We start from the raw sequence: 23,403 nt of genomic DNA on the forward strand, positions 1-23,403 counted from the left end.
GGGGGGGGGGGGGGGGAAGGAAACAATGAAACAATGTAATTAAGGCCTATTTGGTTTAGATCAACTAAGAGTTACTGTGGTTACTAATTCTTGTTGTCAGATCAGTGAAGAGTTCGGTGTGTGTAGCTACTCTTAACTTGCATTGTCTAGTTTTCAGCCATAAAATCGAGGTGTTGACTGGAATAAGCTGTACCCCCACTATATCTTTAACCTTGAGATGAAGACACTCATTAGCAATGACTATCTGCTTCCAGTAGATTTATATTTTCTGTCTTTTCACAATAGGCCTAGTGCCACTCTCCATCACCACTTTAACATCACTGGTTTGAATACCACTACTTAAATGCTTTTTACATAAAACATAACACTCTCATAGAACTTGAGAATAAGGACTGACATGTCTGAAAGGCTTACAATAAAATGAAAGTCTATCAAAAAACTGACCTTGATAAGCACTCACTATCACAGTTCCATCTGTGGGAAGAGCATACTTCTATTAGGTGCAGTACATAGCTCTTAGTTTCAGACTTTGGTCTAAACTACCCCACAGGGATATTAATGCACAGGTTTCAACAGCCCATCAATCTCACTGTAATGGGAGCTTTGTCTTGAATAGGGTGAGGCAAGCCCAATGCTAGCTGCACACATCAATGAGTAAAGGAACAATGCCAAATAAACAGAACTTCAAAAGTAAAATGTGATGAGTTTTTAATAAACTCACCCAGATTCCAAATTGCAGTTTATTTTGACAAAGATGAAAATAATTACCTGCTTAATTAGCTTCACTTGAAACAACCTTCATAAGGTGTTCTGATACTATTGTGAGCTGTCTTGTATGAGTATTTAGAGAAATATATTTAAATATTTATTTATTAGAATACAACACTATCATCTGTTAAGGTAATGTCATAGAGTGAAAAAAAAGAAAATCAGAAACATATTCATTAGTATAATAGCACAGCAGAAAATAATAACTTCTTTAGCATCCTCTGGTAACACATGTTCAACACCTTAGCAGGAAGCAATCTAAGTTTCTTCCTTCTTAATGTTATCACACCTCACTTGAAAGGGGGAAAAATTTCTTAATCTGACCTGCAAATCAGGCTCTGCCAGAAGACATTTTTTCACAAATGACTTCTTAAATCTATTTTAATCCCTGTTCTGCCCCTGTATTATACTGTCACCTGTTTTGGCCCTTGTATACTCCATGAAAAAAAAAAAGAATAAATTATTATAAAGCAGCTCTAAAATATCCCATATGCATCTTGGAAAACAAACCAAAACTAAAATGTAACCCAAATGGTGTTCTTAAGTTGAAGACTGCCTCAATACTTAGCACAGAGGCTGTGCTGAGGTGTGAATTGGAGTGATAGGGAAAGAGTGCTTAAAAAAACCCTGAATACCAACTTTTTTCTTTTTTTTTTTTTTTTTTTTTTTTTTTTTTTTTTTTTCCTAGCAGAATTACAATTTTTGGTGCCAGGAGCAAGAGCATAAATATTAAGTCATTTGTCATTTGTATGACAAAATAGTGTGGGCCTTTCCAATTAGAGACAGGTCTACACAGCATTCAAAAAGCACAAGCTTGAGCAGTAATTGTTTATGAGTTCTTACGGGTTTTTTTTCACCCAGGGACAGATGTACAAATCATGAAAAGCTGAATTACTTAATTCATCATCAATCTAAAAGTCCTTTCAAAATCTGTATTGTCCTCCATTTAGGCACTTTAGCATAAAGATGTCTTTGAGCTTGCCTTATATTATTTTTTCCCCAATTATTAGTCTAGAAGCAGAGAACCATAATTCTCTTTTTTTACCATCCAGTGTAGATACATGGCAAGAAAAATACAAGCTGCAATAAGAATATAAATTATGGAAAGGCTTGAAGTCCAAACATGCAAACATAAGAGACTGATTCTGTGCTGTATATTCAGAAAAAGCCCCACTTGTGTTAGTTTCTGTTTTGTCTGAGTAAGAATGGAAGGAACAGGCTTGTACACATCATAAATTCAGCCCCACAATAGTATTTTACTGACCAGTCTTTCCCTACCTTTCTCATGCCCTGTGCTCAATTTAAGAACATGATAACCAGAAAGAAAAGAAAAAACATCAGTAGAGTACATGGCATGATCCATTGTACATAATAGAATATTCATGTCTTTAAAAGCAAAAGAAACTCGGGGAAGTGTCTATGAAAATCTAGTTCATATTTTGGTTTCAGTGAAAATGATGTGCATAGTGATTGTGCTTTTCCTGTCCTAATTAACAGTGCTTCAGTGATAGTTCCAGAAAAGATTGTTTCCTTCCTCTACCACTCATTTGTATTTGTGAAAAACATAGATTCTTGCTGTAGAATCAAGACAACAAAAGGATGGAAAGGTGGGGTAAATAAGAAGTTGTCTTCAAGCAAAATCTAAGTCAACTTGGCATGGCTCCAATTTTGCAGAGAAGTATCCAGGTAAGATCAGGAACGTCCCAGTATATTTTCTAGATTTTAACACTACTGCAATATACTTTCTTATTACAAAATTTCCTAATGCAATGATAATAATGGCAATTATGTATCCCAAGTGAACAGCAGCAACTGCCTTTCTGGAGTCTATTTTTTTAATTTTTGTCACAAGAACTCTTTAATGAAAAGGCTTTGCTTTAAACTGCTGACATTTTTAGCTAAAATCTATTGTGATCAAATGCCAGAAAGAGCTGAGACTCAGAAGAGTCATTACAGTAAGATTGTTACCACCTGAATCACAGGCATCTTCTTGTAACCTAGTTATTAGTCCATCTGTTCTACTCTTATTTACTGAGACAGGAAAATATATTCCAATTCCAATTCAGATGTAGAGCCTACTGCATTAAACAAATGTTATACACAAGAAAAGTATGGCTTAAATATTGGGAAAGGAATTAATTCGTGAAGAGTGAGAGGATTGAAAAGGGGTTGAGTAGTTTCAATTGCTTTGGTTAGTAAACACAGGAAGAGGTAGCTGCATATGAGCCCACGTGCCCGATCAGTCTGAAGGAATGTTGTTGTATAAAAGAAAAACTGAAGTTGATGGACAAGATATAGATAGTCAATGTTTTTAACTAGCTGCTTTTAAAGTATTAGTGGCTTTCAAATAAATCCGTATCACTGAAGTTATTTTAAGTGCATCTGACTGCAATGATGGTGTCATCACCTAAGACCCCACCATTTTTCTGAGTAAAATTATTACAAACATACAAAGTGGGAAGACCTTTCATTTGGAATTTACTCTAAGTGACCTCTGAAGCCTGCATGGGTTGTGAAGGAAGGCACAATAAAACCTGTAGTAAACATCAGCTCAGAAGGCAACTTCTCTTAGTAACTGCTTGAAAGAATCCCCAAGGCTTCTACTACAATTTTTTCTGACCTTTAGCTAAAGGTCCCTTCTATTGACTGATTTCTTTTACTGGTCCCTTCCCCGCGTGGTTACAGTAGATGGCAGGGTTTTCATTTTACAGCAGTTGTGCACAGTGGAAGTGAGAAGGGTGGAAAGCAAACATATTGAGCTGAGTATCCTCATATGCAAATATTACAAACTAATCTGATATCTACAGTTATTTTACTTTACAGACCAATAAAGAATATCTTAGTCAACTAATTTTCTTCACTGTTTTTTGTTTTAATCACATTATAATTTTTATACTACACCTCTCTGAGCTCTTGAGTCTCAACATAAATCACTTCAATATATGTTTTATTTTTTAAAAGTTGGACTTTTGATTTCTGGTCCATTACTGAATCCTCTGATGACAGCACACTCAGCTCATACTTGAAAAGAGAGCAAGCGTCACTTTAGTGTTTCTGGCAGAACTGTTGAGGATGATGTTTCTTCTCCACAGGGCTTGTCCATCTGCTCCCAGAGTGACCAGAGAACACTGTGAAAAGACTGCAGAGATTTCTGGGGGAAGCCAGCTTCATAGCTACAGCAATATGGCACACAATCAAAATGCCAAAATTTGTCAATAATCTTGCCAATACACACTGAAAGAATAGCTATGCTGCAGGATGTACTAGGCTCATGTGCAGGTGTATACGTTTGTGTATGCACACAAAGCACGTTGGAGTATTTCAGAAGTCTGAAATAATTCAGATGTTTGTATTAATATAAACATTAAAGCTACAATTGAAAGTTGAGGATTTCTCTGAGATACATCCCATATTTTCTGAGCTGTTCTACAGATGGCTTTGTACTTTGAGGAGGGAATCCCAAATTGTTTAACTGTCATGGGACACCACAGTGCCTCAAAAGTGGAGTAGTTAGCTCAGGGCTTCCAGCTCTCCATATACATCTCTTGTCCATTCCTGGCAATGGTAAACACAGCACAGGTAGAGCAGTTTCCTTTGCTTGTCACCCACACAAAACCAGATATTTTGTAGGATTATATCACAGTTCAAGGGCAGTTTCTATCCCACAGAAGGTTCTCAGAGAGGATCTTTTATTCATGATACTTTAATAAACAAAGGATATCTGTGAGTAGCTAGTAATCTGGGAGCAGGTCCAACAATTCAGAAAGTAATGAGTAGTCAGAGCTTCCCATGAAAAAATCAGTCTCTATGGAGATGTCCAAGAAACCTTTCCTTGGCATGACACACCATATCATGACACTCAGGTTAAGAGATCACAACAGTCCAGAAAGCAAATGGCTTTTTCTTGGTCTGTGTTGAAGTGGAGAATAACAAATGAAATTGTAATTAATTACTGAAGGGCTACGTTAAAATTTTTGTGAAGGGAGACTGTCCTCAAAGGGCTTATTAGACTTTCTCAGAATCAGGGCTGCAAAACTAGCATTAGATTATTGACAGAAATAAGGAAAAATATAACAGAATTGCAGAGACAATTAATGTAAATAAAATCATTCTCTTCCTCTGCAGGAATCTTTCAAAAAAGATAGTCCCTCAGGGACTTTTCTCAAATTATATATATATATATATATATATATATATATATATATATATAAAACATACACATACACTTACACATCTAGGGCTTATATATATTAGAGTGTAAAATGAATATAAATCTTCTTGCTTCCATGTATATGTATGTGCAGGACGGGAATTAAGACGAGGGAGTTTGATAGAGTGCTGAGCTAGTCTTTAAGTGTCCAGGGGACTGAAATGAATAAATTCAGAACCTTCTCAAAATTCTGGCTACATCACTTCAATCTGTAAAATTCTTCAAGTATTCTTCAAGAATTTCAAAGGAGGATCTCAGTATAAGTATTCTACTTCTGCTTTAACTAGAAAAAGAACAAAATCCACCCCACTCCCCTCACCACCACCAACCCCAGAATGCTGGCATTATTTTTCATGTAGAACAAGCTAAAAATTTGCAAGGCATGTGAAAATAAAAAAGAACAGAAGAAAGTGTGAGGAACAGGGCAGGTGTAAAAACAAGCCAAGAACCCCCAAGCCTCCAGACTTTTCCACTCTTCTACCTGGCAAGCTTTCATCTATCCTGTTCCTGTTTCCATTCTTGGCTGTTTAGTCTGGTTGCACATAGTTTCTCTGGTCCAATACATTCTTGATATTCACTTTTCTTTTCCTACTTCATTTTTTTCTTCAGAAATAGTTCCTCCCTAAACAGCAACAAGGTGTCAAGAGACAGAAGCAAGCTCAGAAAGGAAAGAACATCCTGAGTAACTCACATCAGGGAGTCAACAGCCAGGTCAACATGCTTATGTAGCCCTATAAAATGGAGTATGGCTGAATACAACTGGTGATGAAAAAGGACATGAACAAAACAAGATCGATCAGGAATGCAAATACTTGCAGTCCAAAAGGTCTCCTTTTGTAGTCAACTTCAACTACTCTTGGCATTGCAAGGGCTCCAGGCATTCAGTTCACTTAAAATTTCACATTCGCTTGGTAATTTCAAGCTTATTGTGCCCTTGAAAAAAAAGTTTGGAACTTGAGTCACAAAATAATCAAGTAGCAAGCAGAAAAACTAGCTAAAAGTACAACATGATGATGAGATTAAGCTGGCTTGGTGAAGTCTGGAGATGGAGACACAGAAAAAAAGGCAGAGCAGAGGAATATTGCACCAGATCGCTCTTTCATTTACTGAAATAAAGCACTAGTAAATCAGAAACACAAAGTGAATTTTGACTTGGACAGGATTATCTCCTACTGATTGCAACATAAAACAGTCACACTGTTTTATAGCTCAGGTGATCAAAGAAAAACATGAGAAACAGCAATTGTATTAGAACATACGCTTTTAGAAAAGTCACATAACTAACACATGCTATGATGAGAAGAAAGTATAAACAAAATCCTAAATATATTCTTCATAGACTTAACTAAAATCTCAAATTTAACTCAGCAAAATCAGCTATAGCAATTATACCACCTCCAGTTTTGGCTCTAGTGACATCTGAATTTTACTGAAAAAATAATCATTAAAGAAAACCTGTATCATAAAAAATAGTAATAAAGTGGTTGCTACCACACTGTTCAATGTAGCAATTTTATAAAGAAATGAAGAAGAAGTTGTGTGTTACTTAGAATGTTGAAGTGTCTCAGACAGGAATTATGTTTAACAAGACTGTATCATATTGTATGTGATGGTATAACAATTGTGATATATATCAATGGTGCTTGTAGATCAAAATTAATCATATTTAAAGCATTATTTTTAATTCTCTGTGCTTGCCTTCTCCCAGTTTTAAATCATCTTCAGCCTTATTAATTTTTTTAATGGTTTTTTATTGGGCAGCTATATCAATTCCACATTTCTTGAATAAAAATATCCATTAGTTACTGTAAAAATATCTATATTACTGCAGTTACCTTCACAAGAATTAATCCATCCTATACCATATTAAATTGATTCATAGCACCAAGTCAAAAAGTACAATAACTCTATCAGTGATTAAAATTGAGTAGAAAACCTAATTATCACACCTGAAAGGTGGGGGGAAAAAAAAAAAAAAAAAAAAAGACAACACCTTCCATCTGTAAAGCTTTAATTCCCTAATTAAAAAATATAGAGACTTCCTAATTTAATCATCAAATGGTATATAGGAAAAGAAAAAAGACTTGATAGCTTCAATAATTAACTCTTCATAATTTATTGCTACTGGAAAAAACTATCATTACATTTGAAAACTGATTCTGTCATTGTAGGACCAGGAATCAAGCAGCACAAGAATTTAGAAAGACTTAACTTATCCAAGGCTATAAAGGCATCGTATCATGGCCTAGTGTCAGAGGTTTCTCTATAGTCACTTGGGAGAACTAGGTTTTGACCTCATTGTTGAAAGATGTCAGAATCTGACCACAAGAAGGGCCACCCAAGCACCCTCTTCTTGCACTGAATTCAATTCAAGGGTCTAGTTTTCAGTGGTGTTATGAGTCAGTTCTACAGCTAGGAGTCGGAGATCCAGGGTGAACATGTGACTTCACTGAAGTTGTGCTGAAAAAAAAAAGCTTTTCAAACTGATTGTTTTCCAATCCTACCTCCAGATATAGAAATAATATGCAAATCTCGCTGCTGCAAAAGAAGGGATATTTAAATTGTGTGCACCTGCAGGCACATTTGTATGTCAAATAGGTCTTACAGTGTTCTTATATTTCCAAAAACGTGTTGCTTAGTTCATCTCTCATGTCCTGTACACACTGGAGAGTCTGTGATAGAGTTGCTTATGTTTACACACAACAGGGATAAAAAAAGCAGAAGAAACCTTTTTACTCCCACACAAAAACATGAAAACAACTCTGCTTATTTCGTCATTCTCTAGTATCAAAAAGAGTGGTAAACATCTTTACCAATTGCTGCCTCAAGGAAATCTGACCCTGATGGAGCAAAATCTATAAGGATACAATACTTCTTGGCCCCTTTCCTCTGTCACAGTCTCATACATATCACATCAGCTGCTCCAACAGGAGGATGTGCAACGAGGTCAAGCCTCTACTGAGCTGAATAAGGGTTTTCAGCAACTATCCATGACCTTCCCTAAACACAAAACAACTGGTATTCCCCTGATCCCAGCCCTTAATGAGATAAAAGCTACTGTGTCAGTGCCACCTCTGTTTCCCAACTCTTCTCTTGTTTCTCTAGACAGACAATTAGGAAATGATAATATCTGCAACTCCAAAAAAGCAAATATAAGCTCTGCATCGCTACGCATGCTGCCAGCCATAGCTACGCAAAAACTGCCAACTTCATGTACAAAGTAAAGTAATCATCACAAAACATATGAGCTGAAATCATGGTGAATTTAGGAACACAGGCATGCAGACATGTCCAGTGGAGTGCGAAATAAACAGATTAACAGTTTTATGTAAGATGGGGAAACATGGGTAGTGCATATGATGTATAGAAGCTGAAGATATTTGTATTTAGGACTATCAGGACCTTTATTAAAATCTGAACATATTCTTTAAAACAGTGGTGAAAAAATGTAGGCTGTCACGCCTACCTTCTAAATAAAATTTAGTTTTCATGGATGTCAATCTAGTACTTTACAAAATAAAACAATAGAACAACAATATTCCATGAACTATATACACTTACTCGACTAGAATATTTACCATTCAAATTCCTAAATAGACGTCATGAAGGCATTTGTTTTTAAAATGATGACATTATCTCTCATGTTATTTTGATGTATTTTGGCTTAGGTTTCTCCAGTTGAAAGGGTTTAGGAAAAACATAGCTTTTTCAAAAAATAACGCTATTTAAGGGGTTTTTTTGAATGCTTTTTTTCAATAACAGTTACTCCCCAGCTGGTCCAGGGCCACTCCATCCAAAGGCCATGCCCAGCAATGACGGGGATCTGGTCAGGAACCCCGTTCTGCTCACCCCAGCTGGGCACTGCATTTCAAAAAAATGACACCATCATTTTCAGGCTGAGAAATCATTAGACTAAACAGCCAGCTGGCTGTCATCATCACAGGAGTAGTATAACACTGAAGAAGGAAGATGCATAGATAGAGAAACACATAAATACAGCATCTCAAGAGGGTGTAGAGTAAACTGAGTGGTAATTGGAACTGCTGTAATTAGTAAATGTACAGATGAAGAAATTAGCCTTCTTCCTGATAGATATGTGACAGAAAATGGTGGTCAATTGAAAAATGCTATATTAACTATACAATTAAATCAATAATTATCTATTAAAAGGACATCCATTCTTCTGTTTCCCAAGTGATCTCAGCTTTTCTTCTTCTAGACTACCACTCTAGTAGCCAGATTAGACTTCTTTTTGAAACACGAGTGGAAACATTTTTGAGATATTTTGTTTTGTATATAATGAAAAAATTCTCTGGCACTTTCTTAGATTTTCTATGGAGCCCGTTCTCTCTAACATAACTTTTCCATCAAGGGTATCATTCCATATACATGATCCTTGAACCAAGATAATGTACTTACAACGCTTCTGTTCTAGAGTAGAATCTTACTTCAAACTAAATTCGTATGGAGATTTTGCTCCTCCTTGCAACCTTGTCATTGTACACATAGAAGGTACCAGTTACCTAATTTTATTAGCAGAAAAGAAGACATTCGAACTAAATAACCTTTGTGTTTTCTCAGAAGTGAACACCTAATGTAAGTTATTTTGACATTTATAATTTTTGACTTGGTTATTTTAAATGATGCAATAATGAAAATCACTGGAGGTTTTGAATGTTTAATCAACTTACCAAATGAAAGAACATCAAAGTGAATTGTGAGTACAGTACTAAGAAATAAAATTTAAAATTCTCCTCTAATTCACAAAAGCTAAGTGGAGCACTTAAACCATGCATTTAGCCCATTAAGACTTCAAGGTCAAATTAATATATATTTTTCCTTAGATATATTTCAGAAAGAATAAGAAGCATATTTACTTAAAAAGGAACACTGTTCGTAAGCAAGAATATAAGAGTAAGATTCAAGATAAGACATGCAACTCAAAAAAAACCCCAAAGGCATTAAGCTATGTTGACAAAAATTATTTTCTTTTTTTCAAAACTTTCTGTCTAATAGCTTCAATTTTTAATATGGTCAGTTCCCAGTTTTAGCAGAACATGGTCAAAAATTGTAACGTGTCAATACACTAAAACTGCAGAAAGAAACAGACGCAATGAAGAATTTCTGAGTAGTGACTGTGGAGGAAAAGAACATTTATGCTATAAACCTTCAATCTGAAGAAGTGGGTCGTTTTTTATGATCAGCAGTCAGAATTATACAGAAGGCAGGACTGGGGAAATGGAAGATACTAACTACTCATCTCTTAGGGAAGGAACCCAGAACAGCACGATTACTTTTTCAAGTTTTTGTAAACTCCTCTTTGTTGTGATTTATCACAGAAAAAAGAAAAAAAAGAAAAAAAAAAAACAAAAAAAAAAACCCAACCAACAAGAGAAAATATATTTCTGTATAAAAATACAGATAATTTGAGATTTTACTCAGTTAAATATCCAGAAGATTATTTAGGAGACAATGGTATAAAAAATAACCCCTTAAAGCAGGAGAGAAGAATAACAGCAAAACAATAACCATTGATTTAGGCAGAGTTTAACAAACTAAAAAATTTGGGAATTCAGCTTGGGAAAGTGGGATAAAGAGCAGGCAGTTCCTTAGCAAAACATTATTCAGGAAACAACTATAAGCTGTCCCACTGTGGAGGAGAGATGAGCATGTTAGGAAATAAGCTAAAGAATGAGCTCTTTTTGAACCTCAGACACAAGAAGGAAGTTAGCAGAAAGTGTAAGGTAGATCAGATCGTTAAGGATGAAGTTAAAGGTAGGTATGGACAAAATCAGAAAAGTAAAAGAACACAAGAGATGTAGCTAACTAGAGATGTGAATAATCAATGTAAGTTCCTTTGAAAGAATGTTAGTAACATGAGGTAGCATATGGAAAGGGTTGGTTTGAATCAAAAAGGAGAATTATTTTTTAGTGTTTTTTACCAAAAATATCAGGTTTGATAAAGTGACTATAATAAATAATACAAGGGGAAAAGAGCAAAATCTTGTCCTTGGGTCAGGAAGGAATAAATAAGAGAGTGCTTAGATTCATTATTCCAAATCATCTTAGTCGAATGCACTTGATGACTTGGTGACTGAAACCACAGATCTTTGAGAAATTGAGAAAGATGACAAAAAAGAAACATAATTAAATTAAAATTAATTAAATTAATATTGCAATTTAATTAAATGAGAGTTAATATTAAAAATAAATTTAAATTAAAATAAATTTCAATTTAAATTTTAAAATAAAAAATTTAAAACAGCAGAAGTGGGGAATTATCGAGTTATTATCTTAACTTTAAATCACAGAAAATAATCTGGAAAAAACAAATAAGGGATGTTTAGGAAATACAAGGAAAAAAGAGATAAATGAACAGTGAACAGAAATTTATCAAGAATAAATGAGGTCAAAACAGTATGATTTTACTTTACAATAGAAAAACTGGCACTGTGGTGAAATAAAAATCAGCATAGATTTTGTGTTTTTTACATATAACATTCTCATAAACAAACTGTAAAATCATGACTGGGATCAATATTGTACATGTAAAACTGAGGAAAACAAAGTTCCAGCAACGGTTCTTAATGGTTCCCTCTGAACTAGATGGCAAATGGATTTCGGCAGAGCTCTATTTCTCATACATCTGTATCCTCATACCTATTCCATATTTTCATTAAGAGACTGGGTGGTGAACTCATTAAATTAGGATTACAAATATGTTGAAAGGCAGAATTTAACTTGACAAATCAAACATACATCTTGAAAAATAATTGGATATTATTTAACAGAGAGAAGTAGAAATTACTAAAAGACAGTCATCTACATAAATACGTGGTAGAAAATAATTGAGTTGGAAATTACTCTCAGAGATGGATAGAGTAGCTATCTCCATAAGCAGCAGAACATAAATTAATGGATTCGTGCTTTTGCAATTGGTCAACTAAACCTTGCATTGTCACATATAAACAAATGACAAATGAAAAATCTTTTGATTTAGACAGTACTGGTAAGGACAAAGTGCAGGTACTTTCTGCCTAGCTTGAGGTAATATATGTTAAGAAAGGTGACAGGAAGGGAGCCCAGAGAAGAGTCACAGATATGAGAGGTTTTTAAAAAATAATTTATTACAGAATATTGAATAAAGAGATAGATGAGTTTAATCTGAAGGAGGCAAACTGAGATACAAAGGGAGAAGAAACAAAATAAATATTTATCTAAATAAACACTTCAGGAAAGGGGAAGGAATTAACCTAATACCATATTCATACGAATAAGAAAAACAGCAATCAGCTTAAATTATACTGAACAAGATATAAACAAAACTGTATTAATAGTAGGGCAGTAAGGTAAAGCCTGGGTCACATCTTTTGAGAAAGCTATGGCATTTCCAGTGCTGAAGGTGTTTAAGACTAGGCTGCACAGATGTCTCAGACTCTACCTAAACAAAATTGACTCTGCCCTGCAGTAGGTGGATGGACACTGACTGGATAACCTTTTGAATTCCTTCCGGCAATATTATGATCTAACCACCCGTAATTCTCACTGCATTGAAATCAGTGCCAAAGTATTTAATAACCCCTCCTTCTTTTTTTCCCCATTATGACCTCTCACAAGAAAAGCTAATAATAGCTTATTAACCTGTTTAAAAGGCAACCAAACAAATGCAACCTCCCCTCACATACCGTTCCAGACATGGGAGCAGACTTCTGCATGCCTGTGCTAAGGCTGCAATGTAGAATTTAAAAGGGCGTGTCGTTTGCTTGGCAGTACCCTAAGTAGTGTTCAGTGTTCTGCATGTAATAAGCAGTACGAAGACCCTCCATGTTTCCTCTAACAGAATCAGAGACATAAGAGCACTTTGATCATTGAAAGATGCCAAGAGATACAGTAAGACACCCCTCCACCTAAACAAAACACAAACCATTAAAAAAGGCCAGCCTCTCCTCTTCCCCCCCCCAAAAAAAAAAAAAAAAGAAACAAAAGAGATGCATATGACTCACTAAATAAGCAAAGAGGTAGCACTTCCCAGAGCTTTAAGAACCACAACCTGTGGCTTGAATTCCACCTTAGGAATTTGGACTCTACTGTCAAGGAAAACTCAACTTTTTTTGTGCTTACTCTCCGAAAGATAATTCTGATATTAAGAAAATAGCTACAAAAATTAAATTGCTCAACACCAATATGTCATCAAGATATGTTTGTGTATTTATATGCAAACGTAATTACAGATACCAAATTTTAACTAAGAAAATAAAGACACCAATAAAGCAACTAAGTTTTCCTTCAATTAGTAACCCAGAAAACATGCAGAAATTCTGAAGACTTTCCACCATGAAGGAAAATCCATACAGACTCTGATTCATCAGGGTATTATTTCCTTTTCTCCTATTTCGCTCACCATGATTTTGTATGGCCTCATTTGGAAAATGCCGTTTCAAAACACAGCTAATGTGAGAAATACTGCAGCATATTTCATCAGACATGTTCTTGGTGTATGAGAAATACCTCCAGATTATTTTGTACATGAGACTGCAAAAATGAATTGTAGTTTGATAGGAGCTGGAATACAAGTATGAAGTCTGAAATGTGGTTCTGTAAGTTTAAACCACTGAATAATATTGTAACTAGATAATTGTCCTTTACATTATACCTTTGCCTTGTACATTAGTAATGATTTCACAGAAGAAGGACACTTCATAAGGTGAGAAAGCTTACTCAGAAAGAAAAAGTGAGTATCTGAAAGACATCCTGTGAGCCCAAGCCTAAGCTAAGAAAAATGACTAGATCTTCTGTATCTCTCTGCTTTAGCTGTTAGACTATACTGACACAGTAGGCACTGCTTAATGGAATTTTAAAATTATCTGTTTAAATGGAGACTCTTGCTGGATAAGAATAGCAAAACACAAGTCATATGGAACTCCAGTAAATACTACTACACTATGTTTTTCAGTTAAAATTACAGTAGAATTAATACAGATTTTCTGAAAACTGAAGGGTTTAACTGATTATGAATTTCATTCACAATTCAGCTAGGAGCAATTAATATCCTGGGAAGTCTTCCTTCTTTTTTGGAATATAGCATTAGAAGGATGGCAATATTCCTACTCACTCTGATTATTCGTATTGTTTGGCAGAAGAACACAAACCACTTTCCTAACCTGCAAAGACAGGCTACTCAAGGTAGGTAAATGGAGAAGATACTTGAATTTAAGCCAGATTAAATTACAAAAATGGAGGACAAAAGAGAAACTATGGTGTGAAAAAGTTTGTTGCCAACTAACTTATGCAAGAGGATTTGTCTTCATCTGAGATTCAGACACTAAAAGATGATCACGAACACTTAATCTTTGAAAAACAGAAAGAGAAATGAAGAACCCTTTTGCAGGAATGTTATATGCAAAATTTTATAGTCTGCTTCATAGACTAACTTGCAAGGACCAGATGCTAGTTTGTTCCAACCCATAAGGCCTTAGGGTAAAAGGATAAGCTGCCAGATTTTAAAACCAGATATTGAAACTCTTGTTTTTGCCAAATTGTATGTTCACATGAAAGCAAGTTCATTCACTTAAAAGAAGTTCATATAATGTAAGGCACAACTCGTATAAAGCTACTAATATCGGGCCCACATTAAGGGCTGATAGATCTGATTTTGCAGGATCTGGAACCCCTTTGAATTAATTTTATAAGAAAAGGAAAACTGCCTCAAAAAGGACTTAATCCTCCTTTTCATAAGATCTTATGATTCCCTACCTCTCCCTCACTACATTTTTTTGCTTATTTATGACTGATACAAGGAAAAATTATATGTAACTTATTTACAGTACTGTACAAACAAGGGGGTTATTAAAAGCAAACTGTAGAAATCAAAGGCCTTTCCTCTTAATTAAACCACAGTGGAAATAGTAAGTCACTTTCCCCTCTTGTACTCTCATTTTTTAATGCCATGAGCATTATTTTGAATGCAACGACTCAGACGGTGAGGTGGCCCTATACATCAGTTCGGAAGGGAAATCCACAATAACAAACTACTTTTTCAGACTTTTTTTTTTTTTTTTTTTTTTTTTTTTTTTATCTTGTCAGTTGTCAAGATTAAAGGATGGTTTAGGAGGAATATTAGGTTCATTTTGTTTATGAATAGGAATGAATTCAGAGTCCACCAGTTTAAGTAAACAGTAAATATTGAACGTGTAACTGAATAGAAGGAACTCAAGTTAGGAAACAAACCAGTAACTGTATATTGGTTTTGTTTCATAAGTTAAATCTGAAAAAAAAAATTTCTTGTTAACCATTTTCAATTTTGATAATCTCATGATTTTTTAATCCATTCTCAAAAACTAAAAAAGCTTCAGGCTAAAGAAAAAGCTTTGTTGTCTATTAATCATAAGACTTCATTATGAAAATAAAGTTTTGTATTATACATGAAAATAACATTTTAGTCAAAATGTTTATTTTTCTAAACTACTTAAATATTATTATTTCAATGACCATGAAATATTACAAGTGTGAAAACTTATTTGTATTTAATAAGAAAAAACTGAAGGGAGCAACATTGTTTATTGCCAGATATTTCACTTGAAACAAAATTCAAAAGCCACAAAAGGGATATACTTTCTTCTGCTGCAATTTACTTTTAATAAAAAATAATTATAGTTACTGAAAGTAGAGAGAGGAAATTTCTGAAGAAACAGTTTGATCAGTACACCATTATGCTAATCATTCATCCCTGACTGCATCATTATATTTTATCTTTCATTACTATAAATAGAAAAAACTGTTGGAACCAGAAAGGTATATAACTGTATTGTTACAGAAACCAATTGATAACATTTAGCACATGAATAAATATTTTCATTAGTTTTTATTTTTATGAATGACAAAAACCAATCACAAGCACATTTGTTTGTTTTACTTTTTGAGGAGTATTACTGAAGTCCTAAATTGAATGCTGGAATCTCTCCAGAGAAACAAACTAAGAACATTCCATCTTCATCACTTTTTCAATAAACAAAGGAACAATTATTGAATTAGAATAACACCAAAACTATATCTTTAGCTGTTTCAATTTGCTTTCAGTCAGGCTCAGCCTACTTCTGTATTCATTCCCCATTCACTTGACAAGCATTTAGGTGTTCATAAGTGAATCTTTTTCACAAGCACTATTACCAGAAACAAAACAAAACAAGACAGAAAAGGACAGTTTCTCAACTACTCTTTGCTCTTTTACACCTCTTAAGCAGTGTACAAAGGACAGAAAATAGTAACAGTGGACCAAGTGCAATTCTTTCCAATGGCTCTACCAAACTATGCTGCAATGCATCACAGGCTGGGAAAAAATAAGTTCCAGTGGGTGCTCTTCTGCAATGTTTTAGTGGTATATTATCTGTTGCAAACTGAGGCTATTGGGAATAAATTAAAGCATCTCAGAGGCTATTCATATTTACTTTGGGTAGGGGGAGAATGCAATCGTTTGCAAGCAGCAGAGACTGGATTCCAAGAGCACCACTTTCTTGGTCCAAAATGAAGCTGGGCTTAAGTTCATGTTTCAAGTATTTACATCAGTGGTAGTGTACAATCACAGCTAAAACCAAATACAAGTTTTTCTCCAAAGATCATATCTATGGAAGTAACTAAATAAGCCAGGCAAGAATGTGGGCAGGCATTTTGCAGCTCAGACCAAGCAGAAGCATGTTGTTGTTTTATGTCAACAGTCAGTGCAGGTGGTGGACACTGTTCTCAGTCTGAGAGATTCAGGCATGGAACCAGTTTACAAAGGTTGATGCACAAGTTAATGCTAGTCCTCTTTAAATAAAGATGCGGAACTTATTCTTACAAAGAATTTTCTCATTTTGAATTAGAAGAGTTTTATGACTCATGATCAATTTAGGACAGCACTGTCAATGATTTAACAAAATGCAAGAAGGCTACACAAATAGGAGAGAACAAGAGAAGTAAAAAACACTGGATTTTATAACCTCATGTAATATAGGACACTGATCTTTTCAAAACCCCTTGCCAGACTCCTGATATAAAGGCATTTGATGACTCAGCCATGGTTTTCAGCTCTTCTTTGCAACCAAGGCTGTGCATGCTCACACAATTACACACATGAATGTGATAAAATACCATTTAATCTAAAATCTTCACTCAGTCATTAAATCTTTCAGTAACTTAATATATTCAGGAATGATGCTGTGGGCTAAGCCAGTGTAGCCAAGTCACAAAACATTAAAACTACTATAAAATTCCACAATAGTTTTTTTCAGCTAATATACTACTTCTGCTTGAGAGATTCAGAGAGTTTATGATTATTTTCTATGTGTCCAAAGCATAATTCTGACCAATCCTAATTACTTCCCACAGATCACATACTTCTAGAAGATGTTCATAGTAAAGTCATAAAAGAAACTTTTGTAAGAATAAATTATGTTAGTAAAGATAATTGAGACCTCTTTGTGGATGTGCAACGAACAGGAGAAAATGTAGGAGCAGTTTTATTTTAGTATAAACATTTGATGTATAAATTAGAGGAGTATCATCATTCTTACAAAAGATATACAGTGCTTAAAATATGACCATTAATTTGTAAGGAAACATATCCTCCCTTTTCCCCTCAATTCTTTGCTGTTACTGCTAAAACACATAATGGGATATATCCTTCACAGAGATATAAACTTTAAAAATGTGTTCTACCTTTAATTAATGTTAAATATATCTGTCTTATTGTGGTTACAGTACTGTATTAATTTTTTTTTTGCAGTCATCGGGATTTAATTTTAAAATAATTGAGAGTACAGATAGCTGTTTCTGCTTATATAGCAAGGTGAAACACCAGGAAGATGGTAAATCAAAAAGAAAAAAACCCTTAAACTCTCAGGAGTCAGTGTTTTAAAATCGCTGTAAATTGTTGATTTATTTCAGAATTTGAATGGTGGATTTTAGAATTACTTAGCTGACAGAAGTTGTGCGTGGTACAAATAATTTAGGACACAACAGGAGAAAATACAAGATAGTAATGTTTCAAATTAGAATCAAGGTATTTATCTGCTATACAATACCTAATTATTGCCTATTGAAACGTTTGTTGATCATTCAGAAGTCTTTTTTTATTCAATATGTGAACTTTAATAGAGAAGTTGATGAAAAGTCAGAATAACTGTTGATTTAAATTATATGCATACTTGGATGTAATTAAAACAGGGAGTTCTGCTAGTGCAGATGTGTAGAACTTGTTAGGTTTCTACTCTTAGAGATTTTACGACCTTTCCTCTGTAATCTGAAGCAAATTCCCTTCCTCCAGAGAAGCAGCAGAAACCAATCCACAAGCATATTGAAACCACATTTAACTACATGGCATGACAATTAGTGTTATAATCTCGTTCCCTAAATTATTGCTCTTTTGCAATGTAGTACATAAGTTTGGAGGCTCTGACAAGGACATGTGTTTTGTTTGAAAACATATTATTTTCAGGAAGTGTTCATAAGGTCAAGACTTATTCCCAAATCCTCATTTGTTTTTTTTTTTTCTGAGCAGAAATAATTATTCTATAAAATAGGGAATGTATTAATCTGCCTCACAATAATTCTGCCATACAAAAAAAAAATCTTCCAAATCCAAATTCTTTTGCTGTAAAGGGCTTTAATCTAAATTCCTCGTTTTCTCTCTTTCCAATTATACTCCTCACTAACTTGCTTTAAACATGAATAATGCAATAATGTAAAAACATCCCCCCTGGTCAGAAACTTACATCATTTCCAGCATAGGCAGTTACAGAGGGCAATTATAATACCAAGGTAATTACATACAGAATCATGTGAACTCTGACAATCCACTGAATAGTATTCCCCTGTAGATTACAGATTAAGCAAATCAAAGTATTTATTAGAACAAAAAGTTTCTTTTGGTAGCTGAATCTACCTTCCTCTGTTTGCATATATTTCTCCTAAAAGTCCAGAAATATCAAGGCATTTTACGAAAGCAGTTTGTGTAAACACCCTAACAACTCCCAAATATAACAACATTAAAAAAAAAAAAAAAAAAAAAAAAAATCACAAAATATTGTATAAATGGTGAAATGTCAAAAAAAAAAAAAGTTTTTCTTATAAATTTTATTTGGCAAAGTGCTGCCTATCAGAGAAAAAAAAAAAAAAAAGTGTTTAAAACATTACAGTCATCCATATAGAGATGTATTTACTATAATGGTGACAATGAACAAGCAAATAACTACAGTTTTTGACAAGATTCAGTATTTCTAAACCAAAATGTGAAGGTAAGGCCCACCTTTTTTCTGCATCTGCTGCCAAATTCAGCCAAATTACAAATAAGGATATAAAATTATAACATAAAAATTAATGTAATTGACAGAGAGGACTAAAAAAAGTAGGAAAACAGTAGAAAAATAACCACCAACAAGCAGGCATGGCAAATGTCACGTATTTTATATTTTACCTTGCATTTCATTTACAACATTTAATCAATCTTTGATAGTCTGTATCACCCATTATGACCCATGTACTTGTAAATCATATTCATTTTCAAGCATGCATAATTCACTTGAATTTATAGTTTATTGTTTTATCGCATCTAGCCATAAATCTTGAAATATCACTTTGATATTTAGTCAGTCGTGTCACTGTATGTGGCAAATGACCAGTGATTGCAGCTATACTCAGTATGGATGTAATAGACAGTGATAGTGTGAAAAATTGTGCAAGTTATAACTTGGAATAACCTGCAGCTACTGATACTGAAAAAAAATGTAAGCTGCACCCCAAAGAAGTTGCAGCACTGGATCTTGCCTATGCTACTCCAGACACAAACAAAGCAATTATAGTCTTTAGACAGTGAAACTGACTTCTACAGGTAGAAAAGCACCTCCTGGTATATGGTAGGGTCATTGAAAATGCAGGTAAGCCGGTAGAAAATGGAGAACATCTGGGGTCTAACAATGTTCAGCTGATTTGATACTATATAAAGCACAGGCCATAGAAATGTATTCCTAAACTGAATGCAAACATTTGACTTTAACAATGATCACTTGAAGTGCCTTAATCTTGTGAATACTTTGTTCATCACAATCCAAGTAAAAGCAGCTTTTATGAACATAATTGTCTATACAAGCGAAGTCTTCTAAAAAACCTTTGGGATAATAAACTAAACTAGCGAGATTTTGCCATGCTTCTTTCATGATTGATGAGACATGCTAAACTCCTTTTGTATTTAATCTATCAACCTTTGTTTAAACTTTATGAAGATTTATTATATTACACACGCACATCTCAATATAAAATTTAGAGAAATACTCTAACATGTTTCAAAATTTCACACTTAATTAGGTTTTTTGAGAAATTATAGCCCTTTTTAAGTCCTAGTGGGTAAGAAAGCACATTTGTCAGTAACTGCCATTTTAACAGACAGTAAGTCAGACCAACAAGCTGACAAAGACCTGATTTCTTACAGAATCGTGTAAAGATCACTGGATTTTGAATTCTGATTTTAAATGTTGTGCTGTGGATAGAAATCACTAAAAACATTAAAGATGGTAACAGAAAATAATATTATTCCACACAGATTTTCACAAATTGCTGTATCAATTGCCTATAAATCAAATGTCAAATGTATGATTCTTTTCCTATGTTGATAATTAGTTTACTATTTTACTTGTTTCTTTTATCTCCTTGTTAGCAAAAAGAGTTGTCTGAACAGCCTTCACATACATACAAGTTAACATTTCCTAAGTTATCTTTTAAATATACCCATGTACAACTTCCATTAGCGTACATTTGTCTATCTCTATTCAAGTAAATAAAATTATCTAGCTTTCTGGAACAGGCCCTAAAGCACTGCCTTTACTTCAGTTTCCCACTGATTAAAGCATACATAATGGGCAGGATGAGCAAAGACCTTGAAAATAGAACATTTACTGAGCTCTTGTTTGTCTACAAAAAAATTAAATGTTCAACATTAAAGGTAAGGCCACTGGAGAATGGCCTACAGAGTGCTGAATAAATATAAAGCATGTTTGGGTTTGTTCCCTTGTGCCCTAAACTCTTTCCTCCCACCCCTGCAGCAAATTGTCTCTGTTAACATGTTTCTCTCTCTCGACTTACATGGCAGCACTCCAATATTTACTTGGTCATTCTCCAGTAATGCACATCTTTGGGTACTAAAGACTTTGATTCAAAGACTATAACTTGGTTTCAGACAGCACCACCACACATACAATGAGTTTCTGAGGATCTCCCAAGATACTTGGTGGAGGAACCTTGGTTTGTTCAAGGCAGTGCTGATGAATCAAGTTCTTTATGTCACAATCTATTAGAGCTTCAATCAAGCCTCAATCTATGGGTATTCTTGGCTCACAGCTAGTACATAGAGCAACAACTGCTATCTTTTCCCATCAGGAGGGAAGTAAACATTACAGTAACTGATTTGTGCTGGGGACTTTTTAAAATTTCACTATGAATATGAATCTAATTAGGGGCCCGACACTGATACTCTCCTGTGTTAACATACATACATATTGCTCTGACACAGTTATATTAAAAAAAAAAAAAAAAAAGTTAAAATGAGTGATGCAAGAACCTCAGGGGTTTGGAAAAGCTTCAAAAACCAGTGCAGACAGTTAAAGAAAGAAACAAAGAGAATCCCACAACATCCTATGATCTTCCCTCCCATCCCAGATCCTTACCACCAGAGAGCTTATCTCTATCATCCTCCACATGGGGACGATCCAAAGCTGTTCCTTTGTAAGAAAGAAAAGAAGTTCCAACACAGAAGCTTTTTGTGCTTCTCTTGTCTGCCTAACCTCTGCTCTTTCTTTCAGTTATTGCTCCTCAATGTGTAGCAGCTTTTGTGTTGACCTATTGGCAAATTTGAGAATAAGGGACCTGGTCTTTAAGAACCTTTATCCTTCTCACTGCATCTTTAAGTGGGATGTTGTACAACATCTTCTACCCTCATTAATATGTCCTTTTTCTGACAGCTTAAATGACTGTTTCAGTGTATGTCACTCTCTATTAATTTCATGTTCTATTTTGCTGAACAAGCAAAAGATGGCTACCAAATGTCAATTTTCTCCCTATTCAGGGTTGAGAGATACAAAGCAAAAAGAGAGCAGAGATTTAAGTTCAACTTTATTTTTAAGTTTGTTAAATTTAACAGTAACAGCAAAATCTATTTTTTTTCTTTAGATGTGCAGAAATAACAGCAGACTGTTGGCTACTGTGGGGCAAATGGACTTCTTGGACCCACAACTTGTCTTAAATAAATACAAAACAGCTCCACTCTGGTTGGCTGCACATCAGATGAGAAACTGAAACAAGTGAGCAAAGGTGAAAGAAACATTTGACTGTTGAGAAAATGTCAGTCTTCTCATTTTCATGTCTACCTAATGGTAATACCGATAGTGTGCCCATTCTTTCAAACATTTTTTTTTATGTCTAGAAAAACACATGTCTAGAAAAAATGTCCATGAACACTCTTCTACAGGAGAGAGTCTTGATGTATATAATTGTAACCAAAGTTAGTCACTTTTCAAAATTGTAATTATATATGAGGACTGTTGCAGTGAGTATATCATTAAAAACAGACTAAAATAGTAGCAGAACAGCTACCATAAAAAATTCATGTTGCTAAATTAGCCTATCCATTTTCACAATATATAATCATGCATAAGAGAAGGTTTCTTGTAGCAATGTAGAATGACTCAGTGTTAAATTATATGATGGCTGAAACCATTTAAGACTGTTCAGAATCTAAAACATAAAAATGAGTTTATGTATAAAAACATAACACAGTGGAGCTCTAGAATGTGGTAGCAACTATATAGATACTTTCACTTACTGAGAATGCTTACATGGGAAGCTTTTATTCTACTCTGAGTAGCAGGAAATAAGAAAAGATATTCTCAGCTTTTGAATTTCAACTTAAAAATTCCAGTATGAGCAAATCATGGGAAAATATCCCAAAGGCCATAGTTTGTGTACTTGCTTTGCTTTAAAAAGCCTTCTCTGTGTTTTCTTTATTTTGATGGTTAACTAATCACTAGAGATTTATTGCTAGTTATTTTAGTAGAAGTCCTTCAGTTTTTGAGATCTGCAGAACCAAAAGCTTTCACGGGAGCAATAGCATATCAATCAGTATTAAAAAAAAAATAAATCAAGAAATAATTGTTGCTGTTGCACAAAAATTATAAAAAAAATGTTTACAATTTTTCTTCTTAAATCAAGAGGAAGAAAAAACAGGGAAAGAGAAGGAATGAAGGAAGGAAAAGGAAGGAAGAGGGAAAGAGAGAGAGAAAAAAAGGGAAAGAGAGAGAAAGGAAGAGAGAAAGACGGAAAGGAAGAAAGAGAAAGAAGGCAAGAAGTCAAGAAAGAGGTCAAGAGGAAGGGAAGGAAGGAAGGAAGGAAGGAAGGAAGGAAGG

Source organism: Athene cunicularia (assembly GCF_003259725.1).
Source record: "Athene cunicularia isolate RWA chromosome 4 unlocalized genomic scaffold, athCun1 chr4_part1, whole genome shotgun sequence".
Classification (NCBI taxonomy): domain Eukaryota; kingdom Metazoa; phylum Chordata; class Aves; order Strigiformes; family Strigidae; genus Athene; species Athene cunicularia.